The sequence below is a fragment of the Staurois parvus genome, unplaced genomic scaffold (genome assembly GCF_062004578.1).
Source record: "Staurois parvus isolate SC_StPar_1 unplaced genomic scaffold, SC_StPar_1.0 ptg000298l, whole genome shotgun sequence".
Classification (NCBI taxonomy): Eukaryota; Metazoa; Chordata; class Amphibia; order Anura; family Ranidae; genus Staurois; species Staurois parvus.
In genome coordinates, this window is record NW_028318094.1 from 8,770,207 (window position 1) to 8,793,378 (window position 23,172).

Consider the following 23,172-nt stretch of genomic DNA (forward strand, 5'->3'; position numbering starts at 1 on the left):
CTGCCGCTAGAGCCTGCATGCGTTCCAAATACCAAAGGTCTAGGCCCGGCAAGGACGTCATTTGAGAAATGGAAATTACGGCAACGTGCACTTCAACGCATTTCACCAAACATGGCGGCTTCCTGAACCTCCTGAAGGTGCCATGTTTGGTAAAAGTGTTGAAGCGCACGTTGCCTCATTTATGGTCCCTAAGTGAACTTCCATCTGGCTCCAGACTTCTAGTATTTGGAACGCATGCTGGCTCTATCAGCAGGAGCAGTGGAGTGGACCTTTCCTAATAGCTGTATACACTAGTGTCTGTTTAAAAAGGCACTTATAAACGTGAGTTTTCATTCTGCTCCAAGAAGATGCAGGACCCTGACTTCTCTCTGGACTTGGTCTTTTTTTTTTTTCATGGAAAGCTTCACGAATTTGCATGTCATCCTTGTGCAGGGGCAATGGTAGTCTTCTCTGTATTGTTCCAATTTTAGTAAATGTGCTGCCGAAGCAAGCACCTCTGAACTGATTGGCCCTATGTTGATCACATGCACTCTCCCAAGAAAAAAAACAACTTTCTAGCAATACACACCAAACTGAGCATGTGCAGGGTGACTCCACACAATATATTTTATCAGAAGATAAGAGGGGGGTACTGGAAGAAGGGGAGGATCAAAGAAGACAGGATTAACCCCTTAGGTTCCACAGTGAGTATAACAAGCATGCTTTACTGCATATACAGACTGATTTTACTGTTGTGGTTTAGCTGTTCTCACAGGATTCTCACTAGACTCTACACAATGCTGACGTCTCGCTCATATTAGTTCCGCTGCTGGTCAAATGCTCATAGACTTTTTTCTATATTGGTGAATGATAATTTTCATGGTCAAATTTTCTCATCGCTATTTTTCTCTTAGGTTCGAATGTTAGTGAATGTTACATTCCCTCGGTGAAAGGCAACAAAGGAACAAATATACACTTATTGCAAATATTCTGGGTATCATGTGTTATTTTTTTTTAATAAATAGACCCTTTAAAGTGTATGTATAGTCAGATCATTTTTACTCACCATATTTACCTTCTATACAGGCTTCTATTTCAGCTTGGAAGAATCTTTGTTCAGTATCCAATCCCTTCCCATTCCATTAACAGCCCTTAAGGTCTTCTATGTACAACTGGAGCCAGGCGGACATGTGTCTCATACAAGATGTTTATAAAGAGGGCTTTTTTAAAAAATATGAAGAGCTCATTTGTGATTACCGTTTCTCCTCTATGGAGTTGTTTAAGCATCTCTAAATAACTCACTTTTGAAATAATCTTCCAGCTACAGTAGTGGCTATCCCTAAATTAGTTCTATAATTTGCCTGTACCAAAACTTGTTTTATAATTTCTTTCAGAATAAATTAACCAGTTGCTGCCTGGCCACAGTACATTTACTGCGTCAGTGTGGCACGGACAGGCTGGATCACATACATGTATATCATCCAGCCAAGGGCATGCACTGCGTCTCCTGAGGCGCGCAGCTCGCCTCTCCTGCAATGGACACAACAGATTGCGGCTCCTGGTTCCTGGCTGCATTGAGTGGCCAGGGAATCATGATCGCTATGCAATCACATGATCATAATGTCAACAAAGCTGTTCAATTTCATTCATAACAGCTGTGATTCCTATAAAGTGATACTGTGATTGGCCCACAGTTATCACATGGTACCTGGGCCAATCACAGCACCCTGTACCATGTGCTAGCTGTGCATAATCACAGCTGTTATGAATATAACCCATTCATGACAGTTTAAAACATTGCTGTTACAGTGATCATCATCACTGTAACAGCAATTAAAGTGTAAAAAAAAAAAATCCCTGAGCACCTCCCCCCCCCCCAGAATAATACAATGTCACTATGGTGACACTGAACTACTCTGATGAAAGTATGTAAAAAAAATTGTTACAAAAAGAAAACAATGTTAAAAAAATGTTTTCAGAATTATTATTTATTTATTTATTTTTAACATACTGTCACCAGTCAGTATCCCTGATCACCAGTCATATGATGAAACTGTACTGCACTGTTGACTGTATGTAAAAAAAAATGCATTTCATTTCTTGAATTTCCAGAAAACAAAAAATTACAACTTCAAAAATCTCATCATGCCTCTTACTAAATACCCTTGACTGTCTACTTTCCAAAAAAGGGGTGATTTGGGAGGGTATTTGTACTATCCTGGCATTTTAAGAGCTTCACAAAATGAAATCAGGACATCAGGAGTGATCAATTTTCAAATATATATATTTAGGGATTTTTTTTTAACTAAAGACATGTAGCAGATTATATTTTGGCTTAAATTTATGAAGACATTTGATTTTATTGGATATGTTTTATAACAGAAAGAAGAAAATGTTTTTTTTTTCTTTTTTTTTTTAAACCCAGTGATGATCAAATACCACCAAAGGAAAGCTCTATTTGTGTGAAAAAAATTGTATCAATTTCATTTGTGTACAGTGTTGCATGACCGTGCAATTGACAGTTAAAGTAGAATAGTGCTGAATAGCAAAAAATGGCCTTGTCTTGAAGGGGGTAAAACCTTCCAGAGATCAAGTGGTTAATGTTCACGAAATCTGTGCCCATTTAGAAGTAGGAGCCAGATCTTAAAATGAGATTTACTCCAAAAAAAAAAATGGACTAGAGCCTGCCTTCCAGTTGATATTCACAGCTACTAGGTGTGCCAATCACTGGGAATTAATGCAGAAGACTACTTTTGGATGGTACCTGACCCCTCAATGCTTAGCTCTCTTCTGCACACAGCCCACTGTGTTGGAGAGGCTGTGGTCATACTGGCAATCTACGGCACATTTTGTGGTCTTGTAAAAATATTGATGGCTACTGGCGTAAAGTCTTTCAACTAATTTCTGAGGTAACTGGGATCATACCAGACCCTAGTCTCTCTTTAGCTATTGTGAATTTGGATATTGACAGATTTTCCACCTCCTTTGGAGTGTTAGGGCTCGTTCACACTTGATTGTTTTACCAACGCTTGCCAAACACCCCTATAGCGTTTGGCAAGCGTTGGTCCGGCGTTTGCGGAGTGTTCTTTAATGCTTGGCAAGCGCTCCACAAACGTCGCATGTGCGGTTTAGTAGTGGCTGCTAGGCGTTTGCTGAGTGTTAAAAACACCCCACAAACGCCTATAATGAAGTTTGAATGGTGTTACCGCTCCGCAAACGCCCCGCAACCGTGTCCCAACCGCACTATAAACGCCGGCTGGGTGTTTGCGGAGCGGCACCATAGACTAGAATAAGAGGCTTCAACGCCTCCTGACTCGACCAGAGGCGTCCATTTTGCCACAATACTAGCGCTCCCATTAGAACAGCACCATGTGCTGCAATGTGCAGAATTGTCCGAGGTGTTTGGGAAGCGGTAAAAATGCTTCCCAAACGCCTCTCTGCCGCCAGCACACAACGCTAGTATGAACATAGCCTTAGTTACTCGTATTCTCTTAACTGCAAGATTGACTATCACTAGGCACTGGAAAAAAAGATCTTGCTCCTCCTAACTTGTCTGAGGTTATAGAGCTAATTCAAACTATACCTATGACAAAATGCTTCCTTGAGAAAGGATAGAATTAATAGGTTTGAAACCCCCTACAATCCCTGGACTGTTCGGGTTTTACAGAAAGGGGGTATTTATTAAAACTGGAGTGTGCCAAATCTGGTGCAACTCTGCATAAAACCAAGCAGCTTTTTGGGTTTTATTGCCAAAGCTTAAATGAACAAGCTGAAGATGGAAGCTAATTGGCTACCATGTACAGCTGCACCAGAATCTGAGTACACCAGTTTTAATAACTCTCCCCCTAAACATCTATGTTAGTGCGAACATTTGGCACATAAATCTGTTTGAACCATTATATTACCCTTTTTACGCACTGCACAACTCTAATTTGCTTTTTGTTCATATATATATATATATATATATATATATATACATTGGGGCAAAAAAGTATTTAGTCAGCCACCAATTGTGCAAGTTCTCCCACTTAAAAAGATGAGAGAGGCCTGTAATTGGCATCATAGGTAGACCTCAACTATGAGAGACAAAATGAGAAAAAAAATCCAGACAATCACATTGGCTGATTTGGAAAGAATTTATTTGTACATTATGGTGGAAAATAAGTATTTGGTCACCTACAAACAAGCAATATTTCTGGCTCTCACAGACCTGTACCTTCTTCTTTAAGAGGCTCCTCTGTCCTGCACTCATTACCTGTATCAATGGCACCTGTTTAAACTTGTTATCAGTATAAAACACACCTGTCCACAACCTCAAACAGTCACACTCCAAACTCCACTATGGTGAAGACTAAAGAGCTGTCGAAGGACACCAGAAACAAAATTGTAGACCTGCACCAGGCTGGGAAGACTGAATCTGCAATAGGCAAGCAGCTTGGTGTGAACAAATCAACTGTGGGAGAAATAATTAGAAAATGGAAGACATACAAGACCACTGATAATCTCCCTCGATCTGGGGCTCCACGTAAGATCTCACCCCGTGGGGTCAAAATGAGCACAAGAACGGTGAGCAAAAATCCCAGGACCACACGGGGGGACCTAGTGAATGACCTGCAGAGAGCTGGGACCAACGTAACAAAGGCTACCATCAGTAACACACTACACTGCCAGGGACTCAGATCCTGCAGTGCCAGACGTGTCCCTCTGCTTAAGGCAGTACATGTCTGGGCCCGTCTGAAGTTTGCTAGAGAGCATTTGGATGATCCAGAAGAGGATTGGGAATGTCATATGGTCAGATGAAACCAAAATAGAACTGTTTGGTAGAAACAAAACTCGTCGTGTTTGGAGGAGAGAGAATGCTGAGTTGCATCCAAAGAACACCATACCTACTGTGAAACATGGGGGTGGCAACATCATGCTTTGGGGCTGTTTCTCCACAAAGGGACCAGGACGACTGATTTATGTACAGGACAGAATGAATGGGGCCATGTATCGTGAGATTTTGAGTGCAAACCTCCTTCCATCAGCAAGGGCATTGAAGATGAAACATGGCTGGGTCTTCCAATATGATAATGATCCCAAACATACCGCCTGGGCAACGAAGGAGTGGCTTCGTAAGAAGCATTTCAAGGTCCTGGAGTGGCCTAGCCAGTCTCCAGATCTCAACCCCATAGAAAACCTTTGGAGGGAGTTGAAAGTCCATGTTGCCCAGCGACAGCCCCAAAACATCACTGCTCTAGAGGAGATCTGCATGGAGGAATGGGCCAACATACCAGCAAGAGTGTGTGTCAACCTTGTGAAGACTTACAGGAAACATTTGACCTCTGTCATTGCCAACAAAGGATATATAACAAAGTATTGAGATGAACTTTTGATATTGACCAAATACTTATTTTCCACCATAATTTGCAAATAAATTCTTTCCAAATCAGCCAATCTGATTGTCTGGATTTTTTTTTCTCATTTTGTCTCTCATAGTTGAGGTCTACCTATGATGCCAATTACAGGCCTCTCTCATCTTTTTAAGTGGGAGAACTTGCACAATTGGTGGCTGACTAAATACTTTTTTGCCCCACTGTATATATATATATAATTGTTTTTTGTTTTGGAAAATTATTTTTATTGAAGTTTTTTTACATTGAGAATTCCCAATCAACCTCTTTTGAATACAAAAATAAAAAATTAAGCTTAAGTATAACATATTGCACCAAAAATCTAGCAATACATACAATTCTTGTATCAGGTACACCACTGATGTACCAAGTGGAGGTAGCATAGAGATTATACAACAAAATATACAAAATTGTACAAAAACAAAAAACAACCCAATTCCTGTACACAAGTATCCCCCTCCCAACCAACCCCCCACCCCTGTGCAGTACTCCCTCTGGTATAAAGAAGAGACAGGATGCACCATCCGCTATAGCTTTGTGTAAAGGGCCCCCTTATCACCCAGGTGTCATTGGGCAGCGCAGTGGCTAAATGGTTAGCACTTCTGCCTGGCAGTACTAGGGTTTTTGGTTCAAATCTCAACCATGGCACCACCTGCCTGGAGTTTGCATGTTCTCTCTGTGCCTGTGTGGGTTTCCTCAAGGTACTTTGGTTTCCTCCCACACTCAAAAGAAATGCTAGTAGGTTAATTGGCTCCTGTCTAAATTGTCCCTAGTATGTGTACAAATGAATGTGAGTTAGGGACCTTAGATTGTACACCCATTGAGGGTTAGGGACTGATGTGAATGTACAATATTTATGTAAATTGATGGTGCTATATAAGTACCTGAAATAAATAAAAAAAGCTACACATAGACAAAAGAACTAAGGTCTGGTATGAATATTCAATCTAATCTAGACAAAAGTGTGACCTTGTACATACTTAACAAAGTGCTGATGCCATGGCTCTAGTGTCTTAAGAAGGGTGCTGGTATGTGTGCTAATCAAGTAAGTGTATTATGGGTAGTAGATAAATACCACATAGCAAACCTCTCCAAGTGCATAGGTAGTGAAAAATGGCCTAAGCCATGGCTCCTCTGGATGGCAATGCCTCTGATGTGTTTTGCCCCACCCACAGGGCTTAGTCATAAAGGTATTCACCTTGTGGGTGGGACGACACGCACCAGGGGAGGAGCCAAGGCAATGTTTTACTACCTATGCACTTGCAGGTGTTTGGTGTACAGTGTTTATCTAGGTTAGGTGTTGAGAGCCAGACCCAAGCCTATTATAGGACACTATACACCTGTAACCTAATGGTGCAGTATGGGCATCGGGTAATTGTAAATTGAGTTAGAGAGCCAGTTGTGCCAGACCTCACTTATGTTTAAACCGGTTTCTTTTTTTTTGTGCTTATTCCTTAAGCACACTTTCCTGTTAGACTGATTGGATATAATGTGCAACTTATTAGTCTATGTCACAAACAAGCCTGTTTTATTTGTTCTAATATGTAAATAAGTATGATATTCTGCCTGTAATGCATATTTATTTCAGGCACTTACATAGCACCATCAGTTTACATATATATTGAACATTCACATCAGTCCCTAACCCTCAAGGAGTGTACAATCTAAGGTCCCTAACTCACATTCACATAGTAGGGACAATGTAGACAGGAGGATTTTGTACAATCTAGAGGGTGGATGAAGCCTGCCTTTTAGTTACACAAAGCCACAGGTTTTCATTGTGAACTATTACAACCTTCCCACTGCCGGAGTCCTAACAACCAATGAAGTCATCGGGGTTGATAAGGAGGAGGATGTTGGGCACCTGCACGGCATCCTTGTTTGCCCCTCCCTTGCCCCTCTCCATCAGCACTGGGGTCCCATTAGCTGAATGAGGGAGAAACTAAGGGAGAAGAGAAACATTGGAATACTAGTCAGTACCTGTGTGCAAACAGCTCTTTACATATATATTCACATTAGTCCCTAATCCTCAAGGGGTGTACAATCTAAGGTCCCTAAATCACATTCATACATACACATACTAGGGCCAATTTAGACAGGAGCCAATTCACCTACCAGCATGTCTTTGGAGTGTGGGAGGAAAGCAGAATACCCGGAGGAAACCCACACAGGCACAGGGAGAACATGCAAACTCCAGGCAGGTGGTGCTATGGTCAGGATTCAAACCAACGACCCTACTATTGCCAGGCAGAAGGGCTAACCATTTAGCCACTGTGCTGTCATATTGTCTCCTTCCATTTTGTTTATTGAAATTCTAATAAAAACTATTGCAAAGAAAACATTTTTGCCTAGTTTTGGACTGAGTAAGAAAGAATTAGAACCCCAGTCAGTTTGTTTTTGCTGTGTCTTTGAAATGAAGGCATACCTATAAAAGAAGGCTATAAATATTCACATTTCCTGCTGCTCACACTGCCGAACTCCACATTATTCAGAGACATTTTCTGCAGAAGTCCTTACCGAAACCAACCCTTCCAGGAGTATTGATCTCCTGGGTCCTCTGCAGTGTTCACTGGTTCCTCCTTCCAACTTCCACGTCACTACTGTATCCTTACTGAGTGTACAGAGGATCTAATGTCACTGTAATAACATGATATTGTTAGACAGCTCTCATCATTTTCCATTAGTGATCTATCTGTCTGTCTATCTATTTTTGTATAGAATCTCAAAGTGTCCCATGTGCAATATAGGAATATTAAAAACTATTTCACATAGCAGAGGCAAAATTAATTAACATACTTCAGAGAAGATGGTGCTCTTCTTTAATATCGGGCATACTTTTCCTGTAAAAAAATCAATTTCTGTGAGTGCCATTACACTGGGTGAGTCATATAGGCTTTAGGTCCATACATTATTTAGGAGGACATAAACATTCTTCTCACTGCAGGGAAATCTGCCGTAATGTAAACAGTGACAGCGTAATGGCTTATTAATGTTACAGCAATAACGTGATATTGTTACACGGCTCTAATCATTTTCTGTTATTGGTGTAATTGAACTGCAATAATGCTGCACGAATGTTGGAAGTATATTAGCGGGATGTAACTGTGAAGTTGTGTATGTAGAGCAATATCTTTTTGTGGCTGAGAACATCTAACAATGGTAATTATAATCATTTTGCAGAGAACGTCATTTCAGTCATGGAAAAAACTGGTCCCTGAAGGCAGAACTGTGGAAATTACAGGTATAGAAACTGCTTCTAGGCTCTACATGCTGGACTGGTCACATGGAAGCTGAAGATAAGACTTGCCGGCCATGGGACTGGATAAAAGCATTGTCTTCATGTGCAACCTTTCTTAGCTTTTATTTGAAGAAAATACTACGTATGATTGTTAGGTCTCAGAGAACCCCAGCTTGTTGTACAGTATGTTGCTTAACCCCTTCACGCCTAAGGGTAAAACAAATCTAAATGCCTAAGCACAATTTTGCAATGTTGACATGTTAGTAAAACCGTACATGTCATCACAACTACTTTGTACATCCAGATGAATTATACCGCGTTTTTTCAGGACAAATTGGACTTTCATTTGGTGGTAAATGGTAATGGATATCTCCTGATTTTTGAAAACTGGTCCAAAATAGTAAAAAAAAAATCATTTTTTCAAATTTAGCTGTGTGTTTCTTGTTACTACCATAATCTACCACCAGCTCTTGGCGATCTCAGCGATACCATAGATGTATGTTATTTGTTGTTTGTACTCCTAGTACAGCCCAGAAACAGTGCGCATTTTGTTTTTGTTTTTTTTACCTAAAACACACTGACACTGATACCAATTTAAAAAAAAAAACAAAAACCTGACCTTTGACCTTGACCCTTAACCCTGACCTTGACCCAAACACTTACCCTGGCACTGAACTAGATCAAACCTTGATCTAGGTATTTTTTATTTTATTTTATAAATATTAATTTATCTTCTTTTTTTTTTTTTTTTTTTAACAAACATATTTTTTCCGCTCTATGCCGTAAGTTGGAGAGGTGCAATGTATCTCTCTCCTCCATTCATAGAAAGAAAAAAAAAAAGGAGGGCGGGCTATACAGTGACAAAAAAGAGAAAAACAGGAGGCGTCAGTCTAAGTGTAGTAATTTGGTGCTGTATTTAATAATATAGGATTAAAAATACTCACAAGAGGCAAGAAAATGACAAGCTCATCTGTGTAGGGAAATGTGGCCACTCCTCTCCATCCTGCAGGTATGACTGTCCCGCCGGTCATACACCTAGGGTGCCATGGATGTGTGAGATGGGGAAACAGCTCTCATTGTTTGAATACTGCTTGTGTGAAGTAAATTAAATGTTTTGACTGACATTCTGCAGTTTAGCCACAAGATTTCACTGTTTTTCTAACACAGCCTCAGACTGCATAGAGATTTCTATATTCATGAAGAGGTGGAGTTTTCACACAGAGAGAGCAGCCATGTTCTGGAGAATGGTGAATGAGGGGGCCTGTGTGAGCTGAGAATCTGATGACATCCAAGTGTGAGAGCACCGCTCCGTAACCCGAGCTGCAGCTAAGTGAAGCTGATGAGATTGCTGCCAGGAAGCTGATGGGATTGCTGCCAGGAATGCTGATGAGAGCAGAGGAACTAGGAAACATACGGCGAGACTGCATGCTTGTTGGAGAGACATTTGTTCTGTTCAGAGTCACCAGCGCATTCAAAGCAGACCCAGGTCGGTAAGATCGTGCACACACCTCATTTCAGTGTTGGCACCTTGAGACTGAGTCCAGGCCTATAGTTAGTTAGGGTCTCTGTTTGTGTCAGGCCACAAGTGTTGTTACTGATCATTGGAAGGACTCCACAACTTAAAGTGACATTTCACATTGGAGAGCTGATAAAATCCTACAAACTCAAGCCAGATTGGCGTTTTGCTCAGAAGGAATACTCAGGCACGTGCTACAGGACCAGTTGTGGGAGAGGGAATACTGTAGATTTGTGTAAGATTGTAAGCTGTTGTGCTGCACCTCAGGCTAGCCCATACCATACACCCATACACTGATTCCTGCTCTTTTAGGGTAATAACAGGTAAGGTGTGGCAGCTTAGTTGTGCCCGCCATTAGGTAAATTACTACTCTTTCTACCTTCATCATCAGAAGGCGCCATGCTGTGCAGCACAAGGGTCTCGGCCTTTGGGCTGGGTGTATGTAAATTTATTGTATGTTCCCAGCATTTGTGATTGTGTTTATTTGCCACATCTAAGTAAAATTCTGTTGTGGCAAAAGCTGGTGTTGGGGTTGCTTTCCTTGTTCGTGACTTCACTGTATCCTGGGGAGCCCACCCGGGTACACTGCCTACAGATGTAAGCTGGGACAGCGCGGAGCCGTACATGCTAGTTGGGAGACCCCCCCCTTCCCAGGATGTCATGGGGTGTAGCAGAGCCAGTCCAACGCTGTCTGGACCAGCTACGTGCTCGGAGCCTCTAGCTTCTTCTGCAGGTCTGATTGTACATGCAATAAGTGAAACCTTGTCTCTATTTAAGCCTTATCATAGGCTTACCTGTAGGTACAGGATAAAAAGCATATAGCATATTTAGCAGCCCCCTGTTTAAAAAAAGAAGATATATTTTAAGCCATATTTATGAAATGAATCTAATAATAGTAGTAATAAAAAAGAAACACAGACCCTGAAAATTGTAGTGTCCTCTTACACTGGGGGTCTGTAGAGAAGTACCTTCTTACAGTTGTGGTCATTGGAGAAGTGCTCTTTACATTGGTGGTTAGTTGAAGATGTGTCCTTTCACTGATGGTCAGCAGGAGAAATGTTGCCATTAACATAGGTGATCAGGAGAGAAATGCCACCTTACAATGGTGGTCAGTAGAAAAGGTCCCTTTTATGTTGTTGAGTGGAGAACGACCCCTTTATATTGGTAGTGAGTGGCAGAAGGTTCCCTTTAGATTTGTGATCAGTGAGAGAAGGTTCTACTTAGATTGGTGGTCTGTGGAAGAAGTGCCCCCTTACATAATTGGTCAGTTAGGAGATTGCCACCTTACAGGCAGCTTAAAAAGCCTTGGTATTAGTGGTAACTCACCCTGGAGATGACAAAAGAAGAATTCCCAGCTGTCTTTCGCAAGCATTCATTCCCATATCCCGACATTGCCATTGAAAGGTTTCTATGTGGGCTGCAAATTCATCTCTTGAGTGTCTGAGATAGACCAAGCTCGTAGGTAGGTGCCTAAGGTTTTGAATGGGTTTGTGCTATAGCATTGTCATTTTGCTATGTTTTAAACACTGTAACTGGAAATCTCTGGTGGTGAACAGTTTGCTGAGCCATGCCTTGCTTTTTGTGTATAAGCCTGTGTTAATGTGGCTATATACTGTATATACCCAGAGGGACAGCCAATGTGCTGCCAGAGATCCCCGCTATTTATCTGCATTATATATGTGTAGGAAGAATGATGTGTGATGTGTATGAAGACCATGAGCTTTCAAGTAAACAGAACCTCTATTTAGGCAAGAAGTTGTCTGTGTTTCTTACTTATATAAGTGCTCCTGATTAGCTTAAAGTGAACCTTTAGTCAGAAAATTAAGTCCTGATTGAACATTTCAGGTTGGCCCCTTTTTGCAGGTATAGCTATGTAAAACATTGAAAACACGTACATGTACCCTGCTCTGCACATGCCCAGTTGGCACTGTGCCTAGAATCTGAGCCACTAGAGGTCATCTGCTGACAGCTTTAATATTTACTGTTGCTAGCAAGGGGAAGAAAGCAACAGGAATGACACAGACCGTGCTGAGGGAATACAGATTAGGAAAGGAGAATAGAAAATCGAGAGAGGTGACAGGACAAACTCTGCTGACAGGAAGACACAAAAGTGTTAAACTTTCAAGGATAGCATCTTTGCTGCCTGAGCTCCGTTCTTCCTCATCAGCAGCCTGTGAACTTCAGCACTGTAAAGCCTTCTCTATCTGATCCAAGACATGCAATCAAGACTGGAAATGTAGATATTAAAATTGAAGAGAGTGACATATAGCTTTTGAGACCAAGGAAAGGGGGAGAGTTTCCAAAAATGACGACCTCTGGCAAAAAGAAACAGGAGCAATGCTGGAGGCAATTTACAGCACCCACTAATGTTGGTAGCATAATTCCTCATGCACACTGGGCAATTTTACAGTTGCTGTTTTTGGCTTTTGGCATTTTTTTCTGCAGCCATTAAACTCCCCAGCATGTTAGCATGTTATGTGTCCATGCACACATAAGCTTTAAACAGCATTTTTTGGCTGGAAAAAAACCCAGAACCCCAGGGTTTCTAGAAGATTATTTTAGCTGTAAAAGCGCTCTACCGCTGGTAAACGCGGCAAAACACAGCAAACTGGCATTTTGGGGTGTTTTGTGAGCCAAAATGTAAAAAAACACTAAAAACCGCTAAAAAAAAAGACAAATGCAGAAAAATACGGCTAAACACTAATGCAAAACATTAAAAAATGTGGAAAAACTTGCGTTTTTTATGTGACTTTGTACAGCTAATGCTACTGGCATTTTTTAAACCACCCAGTGTGCATGAGGACTAATTGTTATGTGGAATGTACTGTGTGCTCTTTTGTTAAAGAACATTAATTGACATCAGACTATTATGGGTAAAGTCTGCTTTAAGTGTAACCTTGTTGTATCTAAAGAAACTCACAATGGGAGTGAGGCTATTCAACCTTTCGGACTGAGCAGTCTTGGGCTGTGACAGAACAGCTGTAGCGGGGAATTCTCTGAGGCAAGTATATCTGAATACATGCACACTTTCACCTTTAAGCTTGGGGCAAACTACCAGGGATGAAAACCAATCTGAAATAGAGCAGGTGACTGTGGTGGGTTAAGACAGCCCTGTGTTGTGGGAGGGCAGTTGTGCTTGATTTCCTTCACCTTGGGACTTGGCCTGGTTGGTCACAAGAGTAAGGCCTTGCAAGAAGTACAAAACTGTGGATTTCTGTAATTTGGGTTATGCGGTAAACTGAATTCAGTAGACAAGCAATTCAATTCATGTGTTAAGTGTCCATGGTGAGATACAGAAGACTGGCGAGGTATGAGGCATGCTTCGCATCTCCATTCTGTAACGGTTAATCACCTGGGTGGAGAGAAAGATGAGATGACAGTGTCTGTTAGTCACCAAAGTGTGAAGGGCTAACTAAATGGCCATTGATTTCCAACCTGGCCTCTGGGGAGGGGTTGTGTTTTATGGATCCCTGAAGCAGACTGGCATTGGTTGGGTGAAAATATCTGTACCTGGTACGCTCTATCAAAGCAGAAGTAGACACTGATGGGGCTTGTGACAAATAAGGACAAGGATGAGACAATTCAGGTCCCGGGGTTGGTGGCAACTCCTCATCCACGTCAAACACCAACCAGTCACACAATATTCCTCTTGCCTGTTCTCAGTAACATTAGATTTTAGCAACTATCAGAGAGGTGGTTTGTACTCCAATATAGGTGGCTGTGCAATGTCCGATGGCCGTAAGTCCAGAAGAGAGCCCGAACTATCCATTCCATCCTCTTCATCCTCAGCGTGCATGATAGGAGAGGGCAGAGGAGTAAAATCTTCAAGAAGGACCTCCTCCGGGCAGTGCAGGTGAAGGTTCTGTTGCAGAGATGGCAGCTCAACTCCATCTTTATAGGGGGAGACCTTCTCAGATGCAGGAGTGGATCCAAGCTGCATTATCTTGGCTGGAGGCTTGCGGGTACTGTCTTCTACGGTGGTAGCATCAGACTCTGGAAGATGGTCTGGCCTGATGTTTCAGGGCTTCTCCTCAACCATCCTCTGAAAAATAAGGGAGAACACAGACCAAGCACAGCTCACGGTAGGCAAGGGTGCCAAAGTGCCTCTGGCATAGCAGACAGAACACATGCAGTTCTTCTCTGGGACCGACCTGATAGTGTGTGAAACCCTGTGTGGGAATATACCGGGTTCCAGTGCCGGTCAGTACTAGGGGCTTCTACCATGGCAGAGTCCATAGTGTCAGCTAGCAACACACATGGAGCAATCCGCGTGTCTTCTGGGTGTGGTTGCTTTATATGCCCTCTTGCTAAGAAAGTGCATGTGAGGACATTTGAATTAGAGAAGCTCACTTCTGTGATGGTGAAGATGAGCAGTAAAACTGGGCCTCTCATAGCAACATCCTAACAGTGTCCTGGGAGTATTAAGGTCAGGCTTCATAAGGTACGTAAATGGCCTACATCTATAGCAAGGGCATTATTCAAATTTGGTCAAAGCTGCCCAGCCTGTTTTAATTTACAGACATTGCTTTTCTGCATAGGTAGTTTTTTGGTAAAGACAAACTATGCCTTTAAGTGAGGTCCCTGACATCACGAAAGTACTGCACATAACATTCAGTGAATGCAGACATGTTATGGGAGATAGTCAAAGATAAAAAGACGTTTTACAGTCAGAGACTGCAAGAATGGTACAAGAGATAGTCAGAAACTACAGGAATGTTACAAGAGATGGTCAGAGACTGCAGGTATGCTGTAAGAGTCGTTGGAAATTGTGCCATTCTTCAGAAAACAATCATAGACATTACATGAGGCTACTAGAGAACATTGCTATTACAGCCCCTTCAAAATCAATGCTTCTGTATTTGTACTCCCAGACAACCCTTTTTAAAAGATTATTTGTGCCAAATCCCATATTTCTTTAAGTTCTATAATAAAAGATCAGAGAAAAATGTATAAAAAGAGGAAAGGGTTGGCAGAAAAAGTAACGTGTTGAGAAGGAAACAAACTTAGCTATTTAACTACTAGAACCCAAGGTAAAAAATATTTCTTCTTCTTTGGCCTAGGAAGAGGCTACATAACAAAAACACAGACTAGTGTCTACAGGGGCCCCTGAGGGCTGCACATTAATTACCAAAGGGCTGAATGCAGCCCCAGGCCTCAAGTTTGGTACCAGGGTATTACAGAGTGCATAGTACATCTGTATGTATATATATATATATATATATATATATATATACACATACACACAGTACTATATATATATACATATACAGTTGTGTGTGTTCAAAATAATAGCAGTCAGACATCACTAACCTGATCAATCACTGTTTTTGGTAGAAATGATATTTCTACATGGCGAATAATGTACTAGCAGATGTAGTAGAGTAATAGAAATCCAACAGACCCAACAGTCATGACATGCATGCTGCTGATTCTGTGTAATTGAATCACTAATTGAAAGGGGCATGTTCAAAATAATAGCAGCGTGGAGTTCTATTAGTGAGGTTATTCATTCTTTGAAAAACAGGTGGCAATAATTGCCCTTATTTAAGGAAGGAAGGCAGCAAATGTTGTACATGCTGTTTACAGTGCATTTCTCTCTGAAATTCTGAGGAAAATGGGTCGTTCCAGACATTGTTCAGAAGAACAGCGTACCTTGATTAAAAAGTTGATTGGAGAGGGGAAAACATATAAAGAAGTGCAGAAAATGATAGGCTGCTCAGCTAAAATGATCGCAAATGCTTTAAAATGGCAACCAAAACCTGAAAGACGACCCCCAAACACTGAATTCAAGCCACAGTACACTGTGAAGACAGTGAAGCATGGTTGTGCAAGCATCATGATATGGGGATGTTTCTCATACTACGGTGTTGGACCTATTTATCGCATACCAGGGATCATGGATCAGTTTGAATACATCAGAATACTTGAAGAGGTCATGCTGCCTTATGCTGAAGAGGAAATACCCTTGAAATTGGTGTTCCAACAAGACAACGACCCCAAACACACCAGTAAACGCGCAACATCTTGGTTCCAGACCAACAAGATTGACGTTATGGAGTGGCCAGCCCGATCCCCGGATCTTAATCCAATCGAAAACTTGTGGGGTGACATCAAAAATGCAGTTTCTGAGGCAAAACCAATAATAGAGAAGAACTGTGGAATGTAGTCCAATCATCCTGGGCTGGAATACCTGATCACAGGTACCAGAAGTTGGTTGACTCCATGCAACACAGATGTACAGCAGTTCTCAGAAACAGTGCTTATACAACGAAATATTCATTAAGTGATTCAAAGGAAGCAAAATCTTCAAACATTTTTCAGTTTATATAGTGAATGTTTGAGTTTGTAAAGAAGAATAGAAACACTGCGATTTTTTTGAACAGTCTAATATTCATTTTTCTTCAATTTGTTTAGAGGAACAACAAAAATTTGATATATTTTTCTTCGTGTTTTGATTTGGAATAGAATGTGTAGTGTTCCCAATGCATTTGTGTGTATGGAAATGAAAGCTATTAGAAGGATTTTGAGCTTTATTCACTTTTTTTAACACACTGCTATTATTTTGAACACAACTGTATATATATATATATATATATATATATATATACTGTATATATACAGCATATAGCCAAAAGTATTGGGCCGCCAGCCTTTGCACGCAAATGAACCATGAACTTTAATGGCATCCCAGTCTTAGTCCGTAGGGTTCAATATTGAGTTGGCCCACCCTTTGTGGCTATAACAGCTTCAACTCTTCTGGGAAGGCTGTCCACAAGGTTTATGAGTGTGTCTATGGGATAGTTTGACCATTCTTCCAGAAGTGCATTTGTAAGGTCAGGCACTGATGTTGGACGAGAAGGCCTGGCTCGCAGTCTCCGCTCTAATTCATCTCAAAGGTGTTCTCTCAAGTTGAGGTCAGGACTCTGTGCAGGCCAGTCAAGTTCCTCCACCCCAAACTCATTCATCCATGTCTTTATGGATCTTGCTTTGTGCATTGGTGCGCAGTCATGTTGGAACAGGAAGGTGCCATCCCCAAACTGTTCCCACAAAGTTGGGAGCATGAAATTGTATGCTAACGCCCTAAGAGTTCCCTTCGCTGGAACTAAGGGGCCAAGCCCAACCCCTGAAAAACAACCCCACACCATAATCCCCCTCCACCAAACTTTATACTTGGCACAATGCAGGCAGGCAAGTACCGTTCTCCTGGCAATTGTGAAACCCAGATACGTACATCAGATTGTCAGACAGAGTAGTGTGATTCGTCACTCCAGAGAACACGTCTCCACTGCTCTAGAGTCCAGTGGCGGCGTGCTTTACACCACTGCATCTGACGCTTTCCATTGCACTTGGTGATGTAAGGCTTGGATGCAGCTGCTCGGCCATGGAAACCCATTCCATGATGCTCTCTAAGCACTGTTGTTGTGCTAATCTGAAGGCCACATGAAGTTTGGAGGTCTTTAGCTATTGACTCTGCAGACAGTTGGTGACTTCTGTGCACTGTGCGCTTCAGCATGCGCTGACCCCGCTCTGTCATTTTACATGGCCTACCACTTGGTGGCTGAGTTGCTGTTGTTCCCAGTTGCTTCCACTTTGATATAATACCACTAACAGTTGACCGTGAAATATTTAATAGCCAGGAAATTTCACAGATAGACTTATTGCACAGGTGACAACCTATCACGGTACCATGCTCGAATTCACTGAGCTTCTGAGAGCGACCCATTCTTTCACAAATGTTTGTAGAAGCAGTCTGCAGTCCTAGGTGCTTGATTTTATACACCTGTGGCCATGAAGGTGATTGGAACACCTGAATCCAATGGTTTGGAGGGGTGTCCCAATACTTTTGGCAATATAGTGTTTGTATATATATATATATATATATATATATATATATATATATATATATATGCAGTATTTACATATAAAACAAATTGAGTGATGAAATATCAAGAGATTTTTCTTTTTCATACAAAAGTAACTGCTTATAACAATGTTTCCAGTGTTGAACTGGAAAGTGTTCCCAACAAAGGCTGCTTTGGAGTAGACCAGATAATTGCTAGTCAGATTGCTATTGGCTGGAGTGACTGGAGGCTGAAGGAAGGGGAAGGTCAAGCTGGGACTTCTAAGGAGGAGAAGAGTTACATAGTCTGGCTGAAAAAAGACAAAAGTCCATCCAGTTCAAACCCCAAAAAGTTGTAATCCTATACCCACAGTTGAACATTGTAGACTGTGCATGTGCATTCAGAAATCAAAGATTGAAAGAGGCTGTCACTTGCCCCAGTGAAAAGCCATCTTCTTGGAAGGAAGCATTGCTCTGAGCCTGACTAGACTGAGCCACTCCCAGAACAGCATGATGTAACAGTGGAGGAAAATCCTTGCAAGGACTGTTGTTGAGAATACTGTCAGGTTTAGACATCTGCGGTTCGTTTGTTTCTGAATTGAAATTCAAACTCACTGTATTCCAATGGTTTAGCATAGTGGTTACCCAGTACTATAGTGCATGTTGTTGGTTGTACAGTATTTGACTTTATCTGCTGCGCAAAGGGGTATCATGAGATCAAGTACCACCCAAGGGCGGACTGACCATTTGAAAACTGCCCGAGGGCCTGGGGTCAGTAGGGGGCCCCATGAGATGCCCCTGGTACCTTTTTCATAGGCTTTTTTGAGTTTGGGCAAAGACACAGGGGCCCCATGATCCCCTATTGGCCGGGTGCCCCATGAGTTGTCAGTCTGCCCCTGGTACCACCCAATCGGCCATCACCTCCAGAAGCAGAAGGACCCAATCAAGGCAATTCCTCTGGGGTAATGTTTATACATTTTCTTTTTTTTTTTGCCCTTGGAAACACTTTATTTAAAAATTCAGATTTCCTTTGATGAGTTGCCATGTATTTTGCCGGAATCGAGGCAGGAATAAGAACGCATATTTAGTCCATTTTGTACAGAGAACAGCAGATGTGACCTGTCAGAAATGCCTGTAACAAACATCCCACACATTTGAAAATAACTGTGTTGTGCATAAAACATGGACAGCAGACAAGTGTCACCTGTTTTCCTGTGGTCAGCATACTGGGGTATCTCACATAATGAGGAGGGCTGGCTGTGTTGGAGAGCAGAGACTAGCTATATTGTGGCATTTTGTTTGTCCTCTACTTCTCATTTTTCATTTTGTTTCCATTTATCAGGAGATCCTTGTATTTGTGAGGTTATTGGAGTCCAGCACTCTCTGCTGTGCTTCTGGCCTTAACCATTTCAGTACCGGGCCGCTTCACTTCTTGCTCAGGCCAATGTTCAGACGTCAGCGCAGTCATACTTTGAATGCCGATTACAGAGAGAGCTTTCTTTGGGGTTTTTTTGGTATAAAAAATACAGAACATTTTGAGGAAAAACACTTTTTTTCTTCATTTCTCTTATAAAATTTTGCAAATAAAAAATCTTTCATCATAAATTTAGGACAAAATGTATTCCGCTACATTTCTTTGGTTATAAATAACACATATCAGTGTATATCATTAAGTCCGTGTGACAGTTATAGTGTCTACAAACTATGGTATATATCTGAATATCGATCAATCCTGATGTACTGATGGCCTATCTAATTTCTGGGGCCCTAAAATGCCAGGACAGTACAAATACTCCCCAAATTACTCCTTTTTGGAAAGTAGGCAGTCCAAAGTATTTAGTAAGAGGCATGGTGAGTTTTTTGAAGCTGTAATTTTTGTCACAACTTATTTGAAAATGAAAAAAAAAATTAAAATATTTTTTTTTAAATACTGTCACCAGAGAGCATAGCGTTCATCATATGACTGGTGAAAGTATGTAAAAAAATAAAAATAAATAAGTTAAGAAAATAATCATTTTTTAACATTTAGTTTCCTCTTTTTTGGTTACATACTGTGACTAGAGCAGTCCAGTGCAGGGGCGGACTGACAACTCATGGGGCCCCCCGGGCAATAGGGGATCATGTGGCCCCTGTGTCCTTGCCCAAACTCAAAAATGCCTATGAAAAAGGTACCAGGGGCATCTCATGGGGCCCCCTACTGACCCCGGGCCCTCGGGCAGTGCCTGAGTTTCCAACTGGTCAGTCCGCCCTTGGTACCGTAATGACACTGCACTGCTCTGGGGAGGTGATCAGGATTTCACTGATATACGATGATCACTGTTATCAGCAATTATTTTTGGCCACAGCTATTACATGTTACAGATGCGCTGTGATTAGCCCTGTCTGTACCATGTCATCACTGTGACCAATTACAGAGATAATCACAATAGTACACAATGAATGGCCATGAATGATAGCCATTCATTGTGTACAAAAGTCATGTGATCTCTGTGATTGGTCACCCGGTACAGATATCTGTCATCCTCTGTGTCCCGTGGACAGGGGAGCTAGGGTAGGTGTGAGGCGCATGACTGGAGGAATGTCATACAACCTCCACCTAAAATAGGAATGCTCCCACTCGGCTATCATTTGTCTGTAGGTCGGGTGGGAAGCGACTAAGCTAGCCATACACACACATTTAGCTTTCTCTTGCTCAGTCAGCAGCAAATGGGAACTATGAACTGTTGGAGCAAATAAAAAAGTCACTTTGAAAGGGTATCTGGATGTTCTTGAAATGTCCAAAGCAACTTTTTTTGCAGTACAAAAACAAACGCTGCTCCAGGTGATTAGTGTGAGCCATCCACTGGCCAAATTAGATGAAGGTTCAGGCACAGCTCGTCTGTAGGACTACAAATAGGGAAGACATCCGGAATCCGCTGCACTCTTCAATCTTTATTGTGAAAGTAAAATCAGCATCACAGACAGTATCAGAGACAACAAATCTTAATGCGTTTCATGCTAAAAACTAACATTTATTCATAATAAGTGAAACACGTTTACCTTTGTTGTCCCTGATACTGTCTGTGATGCTGAGTTTACTTTCACAATAAAGATTGAAGAGCGCAGCGGATTCCGGATGTCTTCCCTATTTGTATAACACATGAATAAACACTCAAAAAAGTGATCAAGTAGCGCATAACTCTTATACGTGAAAAAAATTATATAAAAATTGTAAAAAAAATTAATAATAAATAAAATTAAGTGTATAATCCCCCAAAAAGTCCAAATAATATTGCTTATCCACCAAATGGTTCTTCAAACGTCTCAAGAAATAACCACCATGTGAAATAAGAAAGAAGTGTTCCCCCTCTCAGGTGTACAGTCACCAGCAAGTGTTGCCTCACACTCTCATGGTTGGCAAAATTGGCTTATTGGATGTTTCTCAGTGGAGGAAAGGGATTAACAATGCCGCTGTGTTTACTCTCCTTCCCTTTCAAAAAAACGACCAAGCACTTTTATCAGGTATTCATAAATTCCAATGGTTCAGCACTAGGAGTAGCAATCAAGGAATCCTTCCTCCTAATACTTCACACTGCGTATTGCCATGCTTTCACTAAGGAAAGATATTTGCTGGAATATCACTAGAATCTTATGATGACCCTACTGGGGGTATAGACATATTTAAATAGAATGGATTCTTAGGGTTGGAAGCAGGGGCGGACTGACAACTCGTGGGGCCCCCGGGCAATAGGGGATTATGGGGCCCCTGTGTCCTTGCCCAAACTCAAAAAAGCCTATGAAAAAGGTATCAGGGGCATCTCATGGGGCCCCCTACTGGCCCCGGGCCCTCGGGCAGTGCCCGAGTTTCCAAATGGTCAGTATGCCCCTGGTTGGAAGCTTCTCTATGCCAAAGGACTTCCACTGTCTTCTCGGTTTGCATACTGAGGAAATCTTATTTTGTTCACAAAGTTTTGGGGTGAGTGATTTTCCTTTCCAGGGGTCTCCAAACGTTTCAGTACAAAGGCCACATCCTATATTTTACAAACATTCCTGGGCTCTTTTCTGCTTTCCCAGAATCCCGCTCTCCTTTCTTACAGAGCCTAGGCTCCATTTGGTGGATAAGCAATATTATTTGGACTTTTTGAGGACTACACACTTAATTTTATTTATTTTTCATTTTGTTACAATTTTTATATGTTTTTTTCACGTATAAGAGTTATGCACTACTTGATCACTTTTTTTAGTGTTTATTCCTGTGTTATATTCAATATTTTTAAAGTGGCAGCATTTTGTTTATAAATGTATGTGTTTATACATATTTATGTATTATCTGTTTATTAGTGGCATTTATCACTTCCCACGCATTTAGCTCAGTTTTTTCACTATTTATTAATATTCTTCCCTATTTGTAGTCCATTTTTTTGCACTGAAGAGATTTACCATTACTTCCTGTGAAAAACTCCTCACGGGGAACACAAGTTCTGTGCCTTCCCCACTCTGAACAACAAAAAAAAAACCTTTTGGATGAAGTTGGACCTTATTTATATTTTTTGATCCTGACCATAATAAGTACAGAAAATATATACAAAACCACTACGTGTTCCCTTTAATCACGTGCTGACTGCGCTATAGCTGAATGATGGCTACAGTGCTGTCGTCCAGTTCTGGGAGGCTATCTATTGACAAACCACACTGCGGAATGCACCCGGCGCTCTCTGTGATTGCTGAGTCCTTCGGACCCAGCTGATCACAATCCACGGTAAAGGGCCAATCAGAGTGGCCATTTACCACAAGATCAGCTGTGTCCAATTACAGCTGATCATGACGTAAACACACTTGCTTTCACAGCGTGAGGAAAGTACTGCCGATAACTGCCAAGTCTGAAAGTAGACATCTACACTGATAATCAGGGCACTATTATCAGTTCAGCCCCAACAGTGCCCATCAGTGCTGCCTATTAATGCCAAACAGTTTCTATCAGTGCTGACAGTCAGTGTCCATTAGTGCTGCCAATCAGTGCCCATCAGTGCTGTCAATTAGTGCTGCCAGTCAAGTTCCACCTTCAATGCGGCCTATCCGTGCACTTCAGTGCTGCCTATAGGTGCCCTTCAGGGCTGCCTATAGGTGCCCTTCAGAGCTGCCTATATGTGCCCTTCAGTGCTGCCTATAAGCACCCTTCAGTGCTGCCTCTTAGTGCACATCAGTGCTGCCTATCAATGCCAGCCAT

General features: G+C 41.6%; 1 non-coding gene across 1 annotated transcript; it reads right to left on the reverse strand.

Moving 5' to 3' along the window:
• Nucleotides 1–387: 387 nt before the first annotated feature.
• LOC149458040 (U6 spliceosomal RNA) lies at nt 388–494 on the reverse strand. The gene has a single exon (XR_016313538.1). It is a non-coding gene; the product is annotated as a U6 spliceosomal RNA (small nuclear RNA).
• Nucleotides 495–23,172: the final 22,678 nt, after the last annotated feature.